This window comes from Scyliorhinus canicula, chromosome 15, assembly GCF_902713615.1.
Source record: "Scyliorhinus canicula chromosome 15, sScyCan1.1, whole genome shotgun sequence".
In the NCBI taxonomy this organism is placed as follows: Eukaryota; Metazoa; Chordata; class Chondrichthyes; order Carcharhiniformes; family Scyliorhinidae; genus Scyliorhinus; species Scyliorhinus canicula.
The window spans coordinates 140,185,299-140,200,068 of record NC_052160.1 but is presented as its reverse complement, the minus strand read 5'-3'; the positions used below and the strand labels follow the sequence as shown (position 1 = coordinate 140,200,068).

The 14,770-nt window shown below is 57.5% G+C and overlaps 1 protein-coding gene across 2 annotated transcripts in view; it reads left to right on the top strand.

Moving 5' to 3' along the window:
• Window positions 1–628: 628 nt before the first annotated feature.
• LOC119978012 (fibroblast growth factor receptor substrate 2-like) overlaps window positions 629–14,770 on the top strand; it is an 86,955-nt gene continuing 72,813 nt past the window's right edge. For both annotated transcript variants that reach the window (XM_038819330.1, XM_038819332.1), the window contains exon 1: window positions 629–760. The gene's annotated coding sequence lies outside the window, so the exon portion shown is untranslated. The remainder of the gene's footprint in view (window positions 761–14,770) is intronic.

Sequence of the window (14,770 nt, the reverse complement as noted above, 5' to 3'; positions counted from 1 at the left end):
AGTACAGCGTAATGGTGCAGTGGTTAGCTCTGCTACCTCACGGCACCGAGGACCCGGGTTCAATCTGGTCCCGGGGGGGTCACTGTCTGTGTGGAGTTTCCACATTCTGCCCTTGTCTGCGTGAGTCTCACCCCCCACAACCCAAAAATCGAACCAGGGATCCTGGAGCTGTGAAGTAACTGTGATAACCACTGTGCTACTGTGTAGCACTAGGATAGGTCTGTTGTCTGACTAATGGCAAAATCATGGGGGGGGGGGGGGGGGGGAGGGGGGAACCATATGATGAAATCTTCAGGAATGCATTTAATCAGAGTTGGCAACCCTCCTTGATAATGGAAAAAAAAACTTATAAATGAAAATGATGGGCTTGGAAGATTTCAGGTGACACTTTCCCTGGGCAGGTTGTGCCAGGGTGAGATTGTTGTTACTCTGCACAGCTGCTGAGTGTGAGGCTGGTGAGGACTAGGAGGACCGGCCTGCAGGGGGCAGTGTGAGGCTGGCGAGGACTGGGAGGACCGGCCTGGAGGGGGCAGTGTGAGGCAGGCGCCGGCTGACTGAGGGCGGGAGGTGCCCATCTTGCGGCGCGGTGCGGCTCCTCAGCGCCAGGGCTCCCTCCCCCGCGGGAGATGTCAGTTGCGGCCTGCGAGCGGAGGCTGCAGCCTGAGGCGGCCGCCGGCCTGTCAGACTGGGGGCCGGCCGGGCAGCGATGAGAGCGGAGCCGGCGGCGGGCGGAGCGGAGGAACGAGGCCGTGTCCGAGGCGTAAGTACCAGGCCAGCGTGGCGGCGGCGCCCCGGGGTTTGTGTCGGAGGCGGAAAAATCGCCTTTAACGAGAGAGAGGGAACAATGGCCCCGGGCCGGGTGGAGCCGCTCCGGGCCCCGCTCCCCCTGCAGCTCCGGGCCCCGCTCCCCCTGCAGCTCCGGGCCCGCTCCCCCTGCAGCTCCGGGCCCCGCTCCCCCTGCAGCTCCGGGCCCCGCTCTCCCCGCAGCTCCGGGCCCCGCTCTCCCCCTGCACAGCTCCGGGCCCCGCTCCCCCTGCACAGCTCCGGGCCCCGCTCTCCCCCTGCACAGCTCCGGGCCCCGCTCTCCCCCTGCAGCTCCGGGCCCCGCTCTCCCCCTGCAGCTCCGGGCCCCGCTCCCCGTGCACAGCTCCGGGCCCCGCTCTCCCCCTGCAGCTCCGGTCCCGCTCTCCCCCTGCAGCTCCGGGCCCCGCTCTCCCCCTGCAGCTCCGGGCCCCGCTCTCCCCCTGCAGCTCCGGGCCCCGCTCCCCGTGCACAGCTCCGGGCCCCGCTCTCCCCCTGCACAGCTCCGGGCCCCGCTCCCCCTGCACAGCTCCGGGCCCCGCTCCCCCTGCACAGCTCCGGGCCCCGCTCCCCCTGCACAGCTCCGGGCCCCGCTCTCCCCCTGCAGCTCCGGGCCCCGCTCTCCCCCTGCAGCTCCGGGCCCCGCTCTCCCCCTGCACAGCTCCGGGCCCCGGGCCGGGTGGAGCCGCTCCGGGCCCCGCTCTCCCCCTGCAGCTCCGGGCCCCGCTCCCCCTGCACAGCTCCGGGCCCCGCTCTCCCCCTGCACAGCTCCGGGCCCCGCTCTCCCCCTGCACAGCTCCGGGCCCCGCTCTCTCCCTGCACAGCTCCGGGCCCCGCTCTCCCCCTGCAGCTCCGGGCCCCGCTCTCCCCCTGCAGCTCCGGGCCCCGCTCTCCCCCTGCAGCTCCGGGCCCCGCTCTCCCCCTGCAGCTCCGGGCCCCGCTCCCCGTGCACAGCTCCGGGCCCCGCTCCCCGTGCACAGCTCCGGGCCCCGCTCTCTCCGTGCACAGCTCCGGGCCCCGCTCTCTCCCTGCACAGCTCCGGGCCCCGCTCTCTCCGTGCACAGCTCCGGGCCCGCTCTCCCTCCCCCTGCACAGCTCCGGGCCCCGCTCTCTCCCTGCAGCTCCGGGCTCTGCCCTCCCCCTGCAGCTCCGGGCTCTGCCCTCCCCCTGCAGCTCCGGGCCCCGCTCTCCCCCTGCACAGCTCCGGGCCCCGCTCTCCCCCTGCAGCTCCGGGCCCCGCTCTCTCCCTGCACAGCTCCGGGCCCCGCTCTCCCCCTGCAGCTCCGGGCCCCGCTCTCCTCCTGCAGCTCCGGGCCCCGCTCCCCGTGCACAGCTCCGGGCCCCGCTCCCCCTGCAGCTCCGGGCCCCGCTCTCTCCCTGCAGCTCCGGGCCCCGCTCTCTCCCTGCAGCTCCGGGCCCCGCTCTCCCCCTGCAGCTCCGGGCTCTGCCCTCCCCCTGCAGCTCCGGGCCCCGCTCTCCCCCTGCAGCTCCGGGCTCTGCCCTCCCCCTGCAGCTCCGGGCTCTGCCCTCCCCCTGCAGCTCCGGGCTCTGCCCTCCCCCTGCAGCTCCGGGCCCCGCTCTCCCCCTGCACAGCTCCGGGCCCCGCTCTCCCCCTGCAGCTCCGGGCCCCGCTCTCCCCCTGCAGCTCCGGGCCCCGCCCTCCCCCTGCAGCTCCGGGCTCTGCCCTCCCCCTGCAGCTCCGGGCCCCGCTCCCCCCCTGCAGCTCCGGGCCCGCTCTCCCCCTGCAGCTCCGGCCCCCGCTCTCCCCCTGCAGCTCAGGCCCCCGCTCTCCCCCTGCACAGCTCCGGGCCCCGCTCTCCCCCTGCACAGCTCCGGGCCCCGCTCTCCCCCTGCAGCTCCGGGCCCCGCTCTCCCCCTGCAGCTCCGGGCCCCGCTCTCCCCCTGCAGCTCCGGGCCCCGCTCTCCCCCTGCAGCTCCGGGCCCCGCTCTCCCCCTGCAGCTCCGGGCCCCGCTCTCCCCCTGCAGCTCCGGTCCCCGCTCTCCCCGCAGCTCCGGGCCCTGCCCTCCCCCTGCAGCTCCGGGCCCCGCTCTCCCCCTGCAGCTCCAGGCCCTGCAGCTCCGGGCCCCGCTCTCTCCCTGCACAGCTCCGGGCCCCGCTCTCTCCCTGCACAGCTCCGGGCCCCGCTCTCTCCCTGCACAGCTCCGGGCCCCGCTCTCTTCCTGCAGCTCAGGCCCCCGCTCTCCCTGCACAGCTCCGGGCCCCGCTCTCCCCCTGCACAGCTCCGGGCCCCGCTCTCCCCCTGCAGCTCCGGGCCCCGCTCTCCCCCTGCAGCTCCGGGCTCTGCCCTCCCCCTGCAGCTCCGGGCCCCGCTCTCCCCCTGCAGCTCCGGGCCCCGCCCTCCCCCTGCAGCTCCGGGCTCTGCCCTCCCCCTGCAGCTCCGGGCTCTGCCCTCCCCCTGCAGCTCCGGGCTCTGCCCTCCCCCTGCAGCTCCGGGCTCTGCCCTCCCCCTGCAGCTCCGGGCTCTGCCCTCCCCCTGCAGCTCCGGGCCCCGCTCTCCCCCTGCAGCTCCGGGCCCCGCTCTCCCCCTGCAGCTCCGGCCCCCGCTCTCCCCCTGCAGCTCCGGGCACTGCTCTCCCCCTGCACAGCTCCGGGCCCGCTCTCCCCCCTGCACAGCTCCGGGGCCCGCTCTCCCCCCGCAGCTCCGGGCCCCCTCTCCCCCCGCAGCTCCGGGGCCCGCTCTCCCCCTGCAGCTCCGGGCCCCGCTCTCCCCCTGGAGCTCCGGGCCCCGCTCTCCCCCTGCAGCTCCGGGCCCCGCTCTCCCCCTGCACAGCTCCGGGCCCCGCTCTCCCCCTGCACAGCTCCGGGCCCCGCCTCCTCCCCTGCACAGCTCCGGGCCCCGCTCTCCCCCTGCAGCTCCGGGGCCCGCTCTCCCTGCACAGCTCCGGACCCCGCTCTCTCCCTGCAGCTCCGGGCCCCGCTCCCCCTGCACAGCTCCGGGCCCCGCTCTCTCCCTGCAGCTCCGGGCCCCGCTCTCCCCCTGCACAGCTCCGGGCCCCGCTCTCCCCCTGCAGCTCCGGGGCCCGCTCTCCCTGCACAGCTCCGGGCCCCGCTCTCCCCCTGCAGCTCCGGGCCCTGCACAGCTCCGGGCCCTGCTCTCCCCCTGCAGCTCCGGGCCCCGCTCTCCCCCTGCACAGCTCCGGGCCCCGCTCCCCCTGCAGCTCCGGGCCCCGCTCCCCCTGCAGCTCCGGCCCCGCTCCCCTGCAGCTCCGGGCCCCGCTCTCTCTCCTTGCACAGCTCCGGGCCCCGCTCTCCCCTGCACAGCTCCGGGCCCCGCTCCCCCTGCAGCTCCGGGCCCCGCTCCCCCTGCAGCTCCGGGCCCCGCTCCCCCTGCAGCTCCGGGCCCCGCTCTCCCTCTGCAGCTCCGGGCCCCGCTCTCCACCTGCAGCTCCGGGCCCCGCTCTCCCCCTGCACAGCTCCGGGCCCCGCTCTCCCCCTGCAGCTCCGGGCCCCGCTCTCTCCCTGCACAGCTCCGGGCCCCGCTCTCCCCTGCAGCTCCGGGCCCCGCTCTCCTCCTGCAGCTCCGGGCCCCGCTCTCCCCCTGCAGCTCCGGCCCCGCGCTCTCCCTGCAGCTCCGGGCCCCGCACAGCTCCGGGCCCCGCTCTCCCCCTGCAGCTCCGGGCCCCGCTCTCTCCCTGCACAGCTCCGGGCCCCGCTCTCTCCCTGCAGCTCCGGGCCCCGCTCTCCCCCTGCACAGCTCCGGGCCCCGCTCTCCCCCTGCACAGCTCCGGGCCCCGCTCTCCCCCTGCACAGCTCCGGGCCCCGCTCTCTCCCTGCACAGCTCCGGGCCCCGCTCTCCCCCTGCAGCTCCGGGCCCCGCTCTCCCCCTGCAGCTCCGGGCCCCGCTCTCCCCCTGCAGCTCCGGGCCCCGCTCTCCCCCTGCAGCTCCGGGCCCCGCTCTCCCCCTGCAGCTCCGGGCCCCGCTCTCCCCCTGCAGCTCCGGGCCCCGCTCTCTCCCTGCACAGCTCCGGGCCCCGCTCTCTCCCTGCACAGCTCCGGGCCCCGCTCTCTCCCTGCAGCTCCGGGCCCCGCTCTCTCCTTGCACAGCTCCGGGCTCTGCCCTCCCCCTGCAGCTCCGGGCCCCGCTCCCCCCTGCAGCTCCGGACCCCGCTCTCTCCCTGCAGCTCCGGGGCCGCTTTCTCCCTGCAGCTCAGGCCCCCGCTCTCCCTGCACAGCTCCGGGCCCCGCTCTCCCCCTGCACAGCTCTGGGCCCCGCTCTCCCCTGCCCAGCTCTGGACCCCGCTCTCTCCCTGCAGCTCCGGGCCCCGCTCTCCCCCTGCACAGCTCCGGGCCCCGCTCTCCCCCTACACAGCTCCGGGCCCGCTCTCTCCCTGCACAGCTCCGGGCCCCGCTCTCTCCCTGCACAGCTCCGGGCCCCGCTCTCCCCTGCACAGCTCCGGGCCCCGCTCTCCCTGCACAGCTCCGGGCCCCGCTCTCCCCTGCACAGCTCCGGGCCCCGCTCTCCCTGCACAGCTCCGGGCCCCGCTCTCCCTGCACAGCTCCGGGCCCCGCTCTCTCCCTGCACAGCTCCGGGCCCTGCTCTCTCCCTGCACAGCTCCGGGCCCTGCTCTCTCCCTGCACAGCTCCGGGGCCCGCTCTCCCCTGCAGCTCCGGGGCCCGCTCTCCCCCTGCACAGCTCCGGGCCCCGCTCTCCCTGCACAGCTCCGGGCCCCGCTCTCCCCCTGCAGCTCCGGGGCCGCTTTCTCCCTGCAGCTCCGGGCCCCTCTCCCCTGCACAGCTCCGGGCCCCGCTCTCCCCCTGCACAGCTCCGGGCCCCGCTCTCCCCCTGCACAGCTCCGGGCCCCGCTCTCCCCCTACACAGCTCCGGGCCCCGCTCTCCCCCTGCACAGCTCCGGGCCCCGCTCTCTCCCTGCACAGCTCCGGGCCCCGCTCTCCCCTGCACAGCTCCGGGCCCCGCTCTCCCTGCACAGCTCCGGGCCCCGCTCTCCCCTGCACAGCTCCGGGCCCCGCTCTCCCTGCACAGCTCCGGGCCCTGCTCTCCTCCCCAGAGCTCCGGGCCCTGCTCTCTCCCTGCACAGCTCCGGGCCCTGCTCTCTCCCTGCACAGCTCCGGGCCCTGCTCTCTCCCTGCACAGCTCCGGGCCTCTGCTCTCCTCCCTGCACAGCTCCGGGCCCTGCTCTCTCCCTGCACAGCTCCGGGCCCTGCTCTCTCCCTGCACAGCTCCGGGCCCTGCTCTCTCCCTGCACAGCTCCGGGCCCTGCTCTCTCCCTGCACAGCTCCGGGCCCTGCTCTCTCCCTGCACAGCTCCGGGCCCTGCTCTCTCCCTGCACAGCTCCGGGCCCCGCTCTCCGCCTGCAGCTCCGGCCCTAACTCTCCCTGCACAGCTCCGGGCCCCGCTCTCCCCCTACACAGCTCCGGGCCCCGCTCTCTCCCTGCACAGCTCCGGGCCCCGCTCTCCTCCTGCAGCTCCGGCCCCCGCTCTCCCTGCACAGCTCCGGGCCCCGCTCTCTCCCTGCACGGCTCCGGGCCCCCTCTCCGCCTGCAGCTCCGGCCCTAACTCTCCCTGCACAGCTCCGGTCCCCGCTCTCTCCCTGCACAGCTCTGGGCCCCTCTCTCCTGCACAGCTCCGGACCCCGCTCTCTCCCTGCACAGCTCCGGGCCCCGCTCTCTCCCTGCAGCTGGGCCCCGCTCTCTCCCTGCACAGCTCCGGGCCCCGCTCTCTCCCTGCACAGCTCCGGGCCCCGCTCTCTCCCTGCAGCTCCGGGCCCTGAACAGCTCCGGGTCCTGCTCTCCCCCTGCAGCTCCGGCCAGGCTCTCCCACAAGCTGCGACCCGGGTCTGGTCTCAGTCAGCCTGAGCTGCTGCCTCCCTCCCCAGCAGATATAGATAATCACAGTACCTCCGTTGCAGTGTTAATGCAAGCCTACTTGTGACAGTAATAAAAATGATTATATCTGAAGTAAAGTCCCAGATGACCAGAGGCTGCTTTGAGGGGAGAGCTGACTGGTGGTGATTTAACCTGAGGTTCACCACACCTCAGGTGAGGGGCAAAGGGTGAGAAGATGGACCTTCATGGACAACTTCCGCCGGTACAGGGATTTAACCCATATCATGTGTGTTTTGTAGAATCCCCCATAGTGCCATTTGGCCCTTCGAGTCTACGCCGACCCTATGAATGAGCACCCCCGTCTAGATCCACTCCCCCGTCCCATCCCCCTTAACCTAACCTGACATCCCTGGACACTAAAGGGGCATGGCCATCCGGCACATTTTTGGACTGTGTGAGGAAACCCATGCAGACACGGGGAGAACACGTGCACACTCCGCACTGGCAGTCACCTGAGGCTGGAATTGGACCCGAATCCCTGATGCTGTGCTAACCACCGTGCCCCCTATTTCACTGTGACTGAATATTTATGATATGGTGTGTGTTAATATGTTTCCATATTTGGTTGTGTGTATTTTACACATTTCACTGATTGGTGTTTGCAATGACTGATGGTTTGCACTCTGTAAACTTGGGTCACACTTTGTTTCTGAAGGCTTACATTTAGTTAGTGACCTTCACGGCGGGGTCCACAGTGTCAGACAATCTGTCCTTTGATTCAGAATCTGGCGCACACACGGAGAGCAACCACCGCCTTTGGCTGACTCAAAACATACATGGAATAACATCAAGTTGACTCCTCTAAAGTGCTCCACAGACAACACGGTGAGGTGCAGTGACTGTTGTGGGAAACGCAGTAGCCAGTTTGCACATTGCAAGCTCTGACAGACAGCAATATAATATTGACCGGAGAGTCTTGTGATATTGATCGAGGGGGGGGCGGGGGGATAAATATGGGCTAGGGTATGCAGTGTTTAATGTGACTGTTTGGGGCATACCGAGTATGGCTGTGTTCATATGGTTAAATGTGCTCTCATGATGTGGGTAGTAATGAAGGCAATAATGAAAAATGAATGAAATGAAAATCGCTTATTGTCACGAGTAGGCTTCAATGAAGTTACCGTGAAAAGCCCCTAGTCTCCACATTCCGGCGCCTGTTCGGGGAGGCTGGTACGGGACTGAACCGTACTGCCGGTCTGCCTTGGTCTGCTTTAAAAGCCAGCGATTTAGTCCAGTGTGCTGAACCAGCCCCTAGTTATCGCCTAGTTATTAGATTTTGGATTCTACATCCACCACAAATAGTCATGTGGAGGAATGGCCATGTCACTGCGAGTGTCAGCAATATGTTACTATTGAAAACCAAGTTAGGGCAGCATTTCTTTTTCTCCCTTTAATGGTATAAAAATAAATGTGATTTTGGTAGTCAGGAGAAAGTTAAAAGTAAAGTACTTATTACCGATTTGCCCTGTGATTTCTTTATTTGTAAATTGGTATGTGCGGTAATGGTATCTTCACCATTCTTTGAGACTATGTTTTAGTATTCTTGAAAACTTGGAGATTGGTAGCAGAAAAATAGGTGCTTTGTGAGAAGTTTGCTCTGAAACCAATCAACATTCCTCAACACACGAGCAGTAGATTATTAGGCAGTAGGTTCTTCTACAACTGCTATATGATTGGTGTTTATAATGGAGTGCAATGTTAGTCTGTCTTGCCCTGCTTCAAATTTCAACACTAAGCAGGAATGCTGAACCTGCTGAGGCTAGGAAGCCCCAGAATTGATTTCCACTATGTCCCTGGTTAGTGATCTGAGCCGGGTATCAGTTGGGACATTACAATTGTCTTTGTATCCTTTGGGTCAAAGATAATGTCTGTCATGGTTACTGCTCCTGAGTGCCAACTAGCGAGTAGGAGTAGATCAGGGTCCACTGCTTTGCTCCACTGTCGACGTTCTGCTGAAGTTTACTGTTAAGGCCTCCATGGGGACTGGCGCTTTTCCGAAGAATCCATGCCTCAAAAAACTGTGGCAAAACAAAATGTAGTACTGCATTGCAAGACATTTTTTGCCTTCCGTAAGAACTAGAAAATATTTTTTACCCTTGACTGTAATTAGCAAATTTCATTAGAGTCTCAGTCCCAAGGCTATCTTTGACTATCCTTTGACTATCTTGTTGCATGTTTGTGCTCTGCTGTCATACTAACTCTACTGTGATTAATGTGCCGATGTTGAGAAAATGTTCAAAAGCAAGTGATGTTATAAATATTGTAGGATTTATTTGGACAGGTATGTGAATGAGCTCAATCAGTGAGGAGCAGTTCAAAGGTGTAGTGCATCCCTTCTGAATGCCAACATTTCAGATGTTGTAAAATACAATATTGCGTACATGTGAGTTCACTTAACAATGTGGTAGAAGTATGATGGTGAAGGTTCATAAATACAGTGGTAAAGGTACATAATGACAAAGCAGTACTAATGCTTGTACGTTTAAATACAAACTGAGGGAATGGTGCATTGTTGGAGGTGTAATCGTTTGGATGAGGTATTAAACCTGTTCAGGTGGATACTAAAAATCCCATGGCACTTTTTTCTTTTGAAGAAGCAAAATGTTCTGGTGCCGTGGCCAGTGTTCATCTTTCAACCAACAGCAGAACAATGAATTAACTGTCCAATTATCTGACTGCTCGTTGTGCGACCCTACCGTGCTACTTTTCTCAAAAAGCAGCAGAGAGCTCAAATTCGTAAGGAATATATTACTAAGTCAGTGTGCTTGTTTTTCTGAGGAGGTCACTGGCATATGACATCCTCCAAGACTCAGATCTGAGGCTTTTCACTTGGATGAAGGAAATAGAGAGTTTTACTTAGCAGTTTGCAGATGACACCAGGTTAGGAAGCCCAGTAATCTGATAGATTGGCGCAGGAAGTTACAAAGGACATACAACTAAATGAGTGGGAAAACCGTTGGCAGATATAGTTAGTTCAATGGGGTAGTGTGATGTTTTGCATGTTGGATCTATGCAAGATAAATCAGAACATTTATTTAATGGTTGGACGCTAGGAGTAGTAATGCAAAAGGATATAGGGTCCACGTGCATAGATCAATTAAAGCTGGTGTACAGATATAAAAAGTAATCAAAATGTTAGGAATGTTTGTCCTTATCACAAGTGAGGAGTTGTTGGTGTTTTAGTTGTGCAGACCTCGGTCAGGAATGGTTGCACAAGCTTGCTATATATCAAGTTTAGGATGTTACGGTGATCCATTCAACTAGCTAAAGGTTTATTGGAGTAGAGCTAGTGATCTGGTAGCAAGTTGGAGTACAATGGGGCACAATCAAATTAAAGATCGGCTACTTGGGAATAAATCATATGGCAGTATTTTCACACGAGGGTTGGTGAAGTGTGGAATTTTCTCTCCCAGAAGGCTATGGATGGTGGATCAAATCGAAATGTTCAAGATGGGTTTAGTTAGGTAAAGGTAATTAAGGAATATGGAACACATGTGGGTAATTGGAGTTCAGGAACAGATTGGCTGACTAGTGAAATGGTGAAAGAGGCTGAATGGCTCCTATAACTATCTTTCTGAAAGGTCATGGAAGGTGCTAAGTAAATGCTTTTACTGAGTTTGCCAATCTGCATATACTATAATTGAAATGTTATACTATAAATGAAATGTTGGAATCGTTTAAATCTGAATATGGGGTCGTGCATTAATTACTTCACTTTAAATATCCTACCCTGACTGCTATAGGTTCTGGAAGAAAATTCAATTATTACAAAAAAGTTAACTGTGATCTGCTCAGTTGGCGATGGGTCACTACAGTCCGTTGCTGTGATATGATTGATACATACTACTTTTATAAGTTCTTGGGTCATTCTGTTGTGTGGCAGTAAAATGGCCTGTTACAGTGTTTAATAAATGTACAAGCAGTCGTTTCAGATGCTGTCTTGTATATAATAACTTGTATCTTGCATTATTTCAACTGAAAACATTTGCTGCATTTTGACCTATGGGAGTGTGGAGGTGCTACTGCACACTTTTGAGACCTACTGTGCAATTGGGGACAGAACTTGACTGCCGGGGTAAGTTCAAATAATGCAATTACTACAAAAATGTAGATGTGGGTGGCACCGTGGTTAGCATAGCGCCATGGACCCGGGTTCAATTCCGGCCTTGTGTAACTGTGTGAAGGTCTATAAAATAATGAGGAGCATCGATAAGGTGGATAGTCAACATCTTTTCCCAAAGGTAGAGGAGTCTAGAAGTAGAGGGCATAGGTTTAAAGTGAGAGGGGAGAGATACAAAAGAGACCTGATGGGAAATTTCTTCAGAGGGTGGTGAGCATCTGGAACGAGCTGCCAGAGTCAGTGGCAGAGGCGGGTACAATTTATTCCTTTAAAAAGCATTTGGACAGTTACATGGGCAGGGTGGGTATAGAGGGATATGGGCCAAATGCGGGCAAGTGGGACTAGCTTAGTGATAGAAACTGGGCGGCATGGACAAACTGGGCCGAAGGGCCTGTTTCCATGCTGTAAACATCCTTTGACTATGACTATCGTACTGACACAGCCCTGACCATATGAAGAAAGGCCTAGACGACATTCAGCTTTAGGCTGTTGATGGACAATAACATTCATGCAACAAAGTGCTAGACATATGAACAAGGAGCAGTAGGCCATTCAACCTTGAGCCTCTTGCTTGCCATTTAATAAGATCATGACTAATTTGATTGTAACCTCAAATCTGCATCCTGCCCACCTCAATCACCCCCTTGCTTATAAAGAATCTATCCACCTCTGCCTTTAAGATATTCAAAGACTCTTCTTCCACTACCTTCACAGAAGAGAGTTCCAAAGACTCTTAACCCTCCTGAGTGTAAACATTTTGCCTAATCTCCATTTTAAATGGGCGACCCTTTTTTAAAACAGTGAACCCTAGTTCTAGATTCTCCCACAAGAGGAAACACCCCTCTCCACATCCAATAAAAATGTCCTTCAACACAACAGACTAACCATCCCCTCCTTGACCTACAATGGCATTACAATTGCTTGAAACCCCTTTATTAACATCCTGGGAGTTAGGATTGACCAGAGCCTGAACTGTCACAGCCATAGAAGTACTGTGGCTACAAGAGCAGCTCACCGGCTGGGAATTATAGGTGAATAATTCGCCTCCTGACTCCCCCAAAACCCGTTCTTTATCTGCAAAGCACGGCCAGGAGTGTGATGGAGTTCTGTCCATTTCCCTGGATGAATGCATCAGCACTCTAGAAGCTTGACACCATCCAGGACCAAAAAACCCTTTTGGCTGGCACCCCATCCACCACCTTAAAACATTGACTCCCTGCACTACTGCACCGTGGCCGCATCCACAAGCTGCATGAGCAACTCTCCAAGACTCCTCCAGCAGCACCTTTTTTCCTCTACCACCTAGAAGGACAAGGGCAGCAAGTTCTTGGAAACACAGCAGCCTTTCATTTCTCCATCCAGGCTGCGCACACCATCCTGACTTGGAACTATTCAACTGTTTTACTGTTGCTGGGTGAAACTTTGGAACTCCCTTCCTAACAGCACTACGGAAGTATGTACATGTATGGACTTTAAGTCCATTCTGCTCACCACCATCTGCGAATAAAATTAGGGATGGGCAACGAATGCTGGCCAATCCAGTGACACGTGTTGTAAAAAGGTTTGTAAAGTGCCAGGAGGACCCACTGGATCTCCTGGATACTTTCAATGTTACATATGGAAACCCTACCCCTATTTTCTGAACATTTACATTGTAACTGCTACGGGAAGCATATAAAGAACTCTGTTTTGGGAGGAGAATTGGAATTCCACCCTTGTAGGAATGGAAAATAGGGAATTGCCTTTAGAAAACTTGTTTTAAACAACTGATATTAGGCCTGTAACTGCAATATAAAGGCACTGTTTTTGGTAATACAGCATTATTCTTCAATAAATTCATATATATTTTGTCTTGCCCCTTAACTTGAGGTATTGTTTCATAGGCACTAACGGAGCTCCAGTACTTCAATAACTGGGCCACTCTTCAAGAACAGGGATAACTCAGCTGTAATATTAGTCATTCAACTGTTGGGGTAGAAGGTTGGCAGACAAAGCTTTCTATTTCAGCCTGAATGAAAATCCTTTCAAATAGGTGTTGCTGGGTAATGATCATGATAATTATGAGATATTGGTGTAAATGACAGTGCTGCAACTGTTAATTAGACAAAACTACTGAATAGCAATCACAATTTGCAAGCTTCCTAGTCTTGATGCTACACCATGTGTTAAGTGTAAGAAAGAAAGACTTGCATTTTTATTTGGCACTTTCATAACTGTAAAATGTCCCATAGCGCTTTACAGCCAATGAAGTACTTTTGCAATCTAGTCACTTTTGGAATGTGCACTCAACCAGCAGAGGAAGCCCCAGTTACTTGCTTCTGACATCATGTAAAGAAAGAATAAACTTGCATTTATGTAGCATTTTTAACACATTGTTTCATTTTGGAAGCATTGTTCCCTCTAGCTAGCTCTGTTCCAATAAATGAGGTACATGATCAGAAATCAGAATTGCTTTAGGAGGGAAATGTGTTGGCCAGAACACCAGAAGTTCCCGGCTCTTTGTTCAGTAGTTCCCATGAGAGTTGGTGTAAATCGGTCTTTTTCTGGTCGTCAGAATGTGACATGGTGTGCCACAGGGATCAGTGCTGGGGCCTCAACTTTAAAAAATTTCTATAAATGACTTGGATGGTGAAGGTATGGTTGCTGAATTTACTGGTGACACTGAGGTAGGAGCGTAAATTGTGGAGAGGGCAGAGGCTACAAAGGGACATAGAAGTAAGTAGGCAAAGATCTGACAAATGGATTATAATGTGAGCAATATGAAATTTTCCATTTGTAGGAAGAATAAAGCTTATTATCTAATGGTGAGAGGTTTCAGGGGTCCGAGAATCAGATGTTTTGATGATGATGAAGATTGGATTTATTGTCATGTACTGAAGTACAGTGAAAAGTATTTTCTCCGGCTGAGGGAACGTACACAGTACGTACATAGTAGACAAAAGAATAATCAACAGAGAAAATTGACAAATGGTACATCGACAAACAGTGATTGGTTACAGTGCGGAACAAGGGGCCAAACAAAGCAAATACATAAGAAAGAGCTGCATAGGGCGCCGTGAATAGTGTTCTTACAGGGAACAGATCAGTCTGAGGGGGAGTCTTGTAGCTATGGGGAAGAAGCTGTTCCTATGTCTGGATGTGCGGGTCTTCAGACCTCTATCTTCTGCCTGATGGAAGGGTCTGGAAGAAGGCAATGCCTGGGTGGGAGGGGTCTCTGATAATGCTGTCTGCCTTCCTGAGGCAGCGGGCGGTGTATAGAGAATCAATGTGGGGTGGCAAGCTTGTGTGATGTGTTGGGCTGAGTTCACCACAGTCTGCAGTTTCTTGCGATCTTGGACCAAGCAGTTGCCATACCAGGCTGTGATGCAGCCGGATAGGATGCTCTCTGTCGCACATTTGTAGAGGTTTGCGAGAGTCGATGCAGATATGCCAAATTTCTTTATCTTCCGTAGGAAGTAGAGACGTTGTTGGGTTTCTTGACTGTTGCATCAACGTGAGTGGACCAGGACAGACTGTGGTGATGGACCCCCACGAACCTAAAGCTATCGACCATCTCCACTTTGGAGCCATTGATGCAGACAGGTTTCCTGGTGCACAAATCAGAAAAGGCTAGTGTGGAGAGACAGCAAGTAATTAGGAAAGTTAATAGAATGTTATCATTTATTGTGAGAGGAATTGATTACTGAAGTAGGGAGTTGTGCTTCAATTATACAGGGCATTGGTGAGATCACACCTGGAGTATTGTGTACAGTATTAGTCTCCTTATTTAAGGAAATATGTGAATGCGTAAGAAGCAGTTCAGAGAAGGTTTACTAGACTAATACCAGGAATGGGCAGTTTGCCTTATGAGGAAATGGTTACGTTTGTATCCACTGGAGGTTTAGAAGAGTAAGAGACTGTGATCAAAACCTTTAAGATCATAAGGAGTCTTCACGGGGCGGTTGTGGGGAGAATATTTCCTCTTTTGGGACAATCTAGAATTG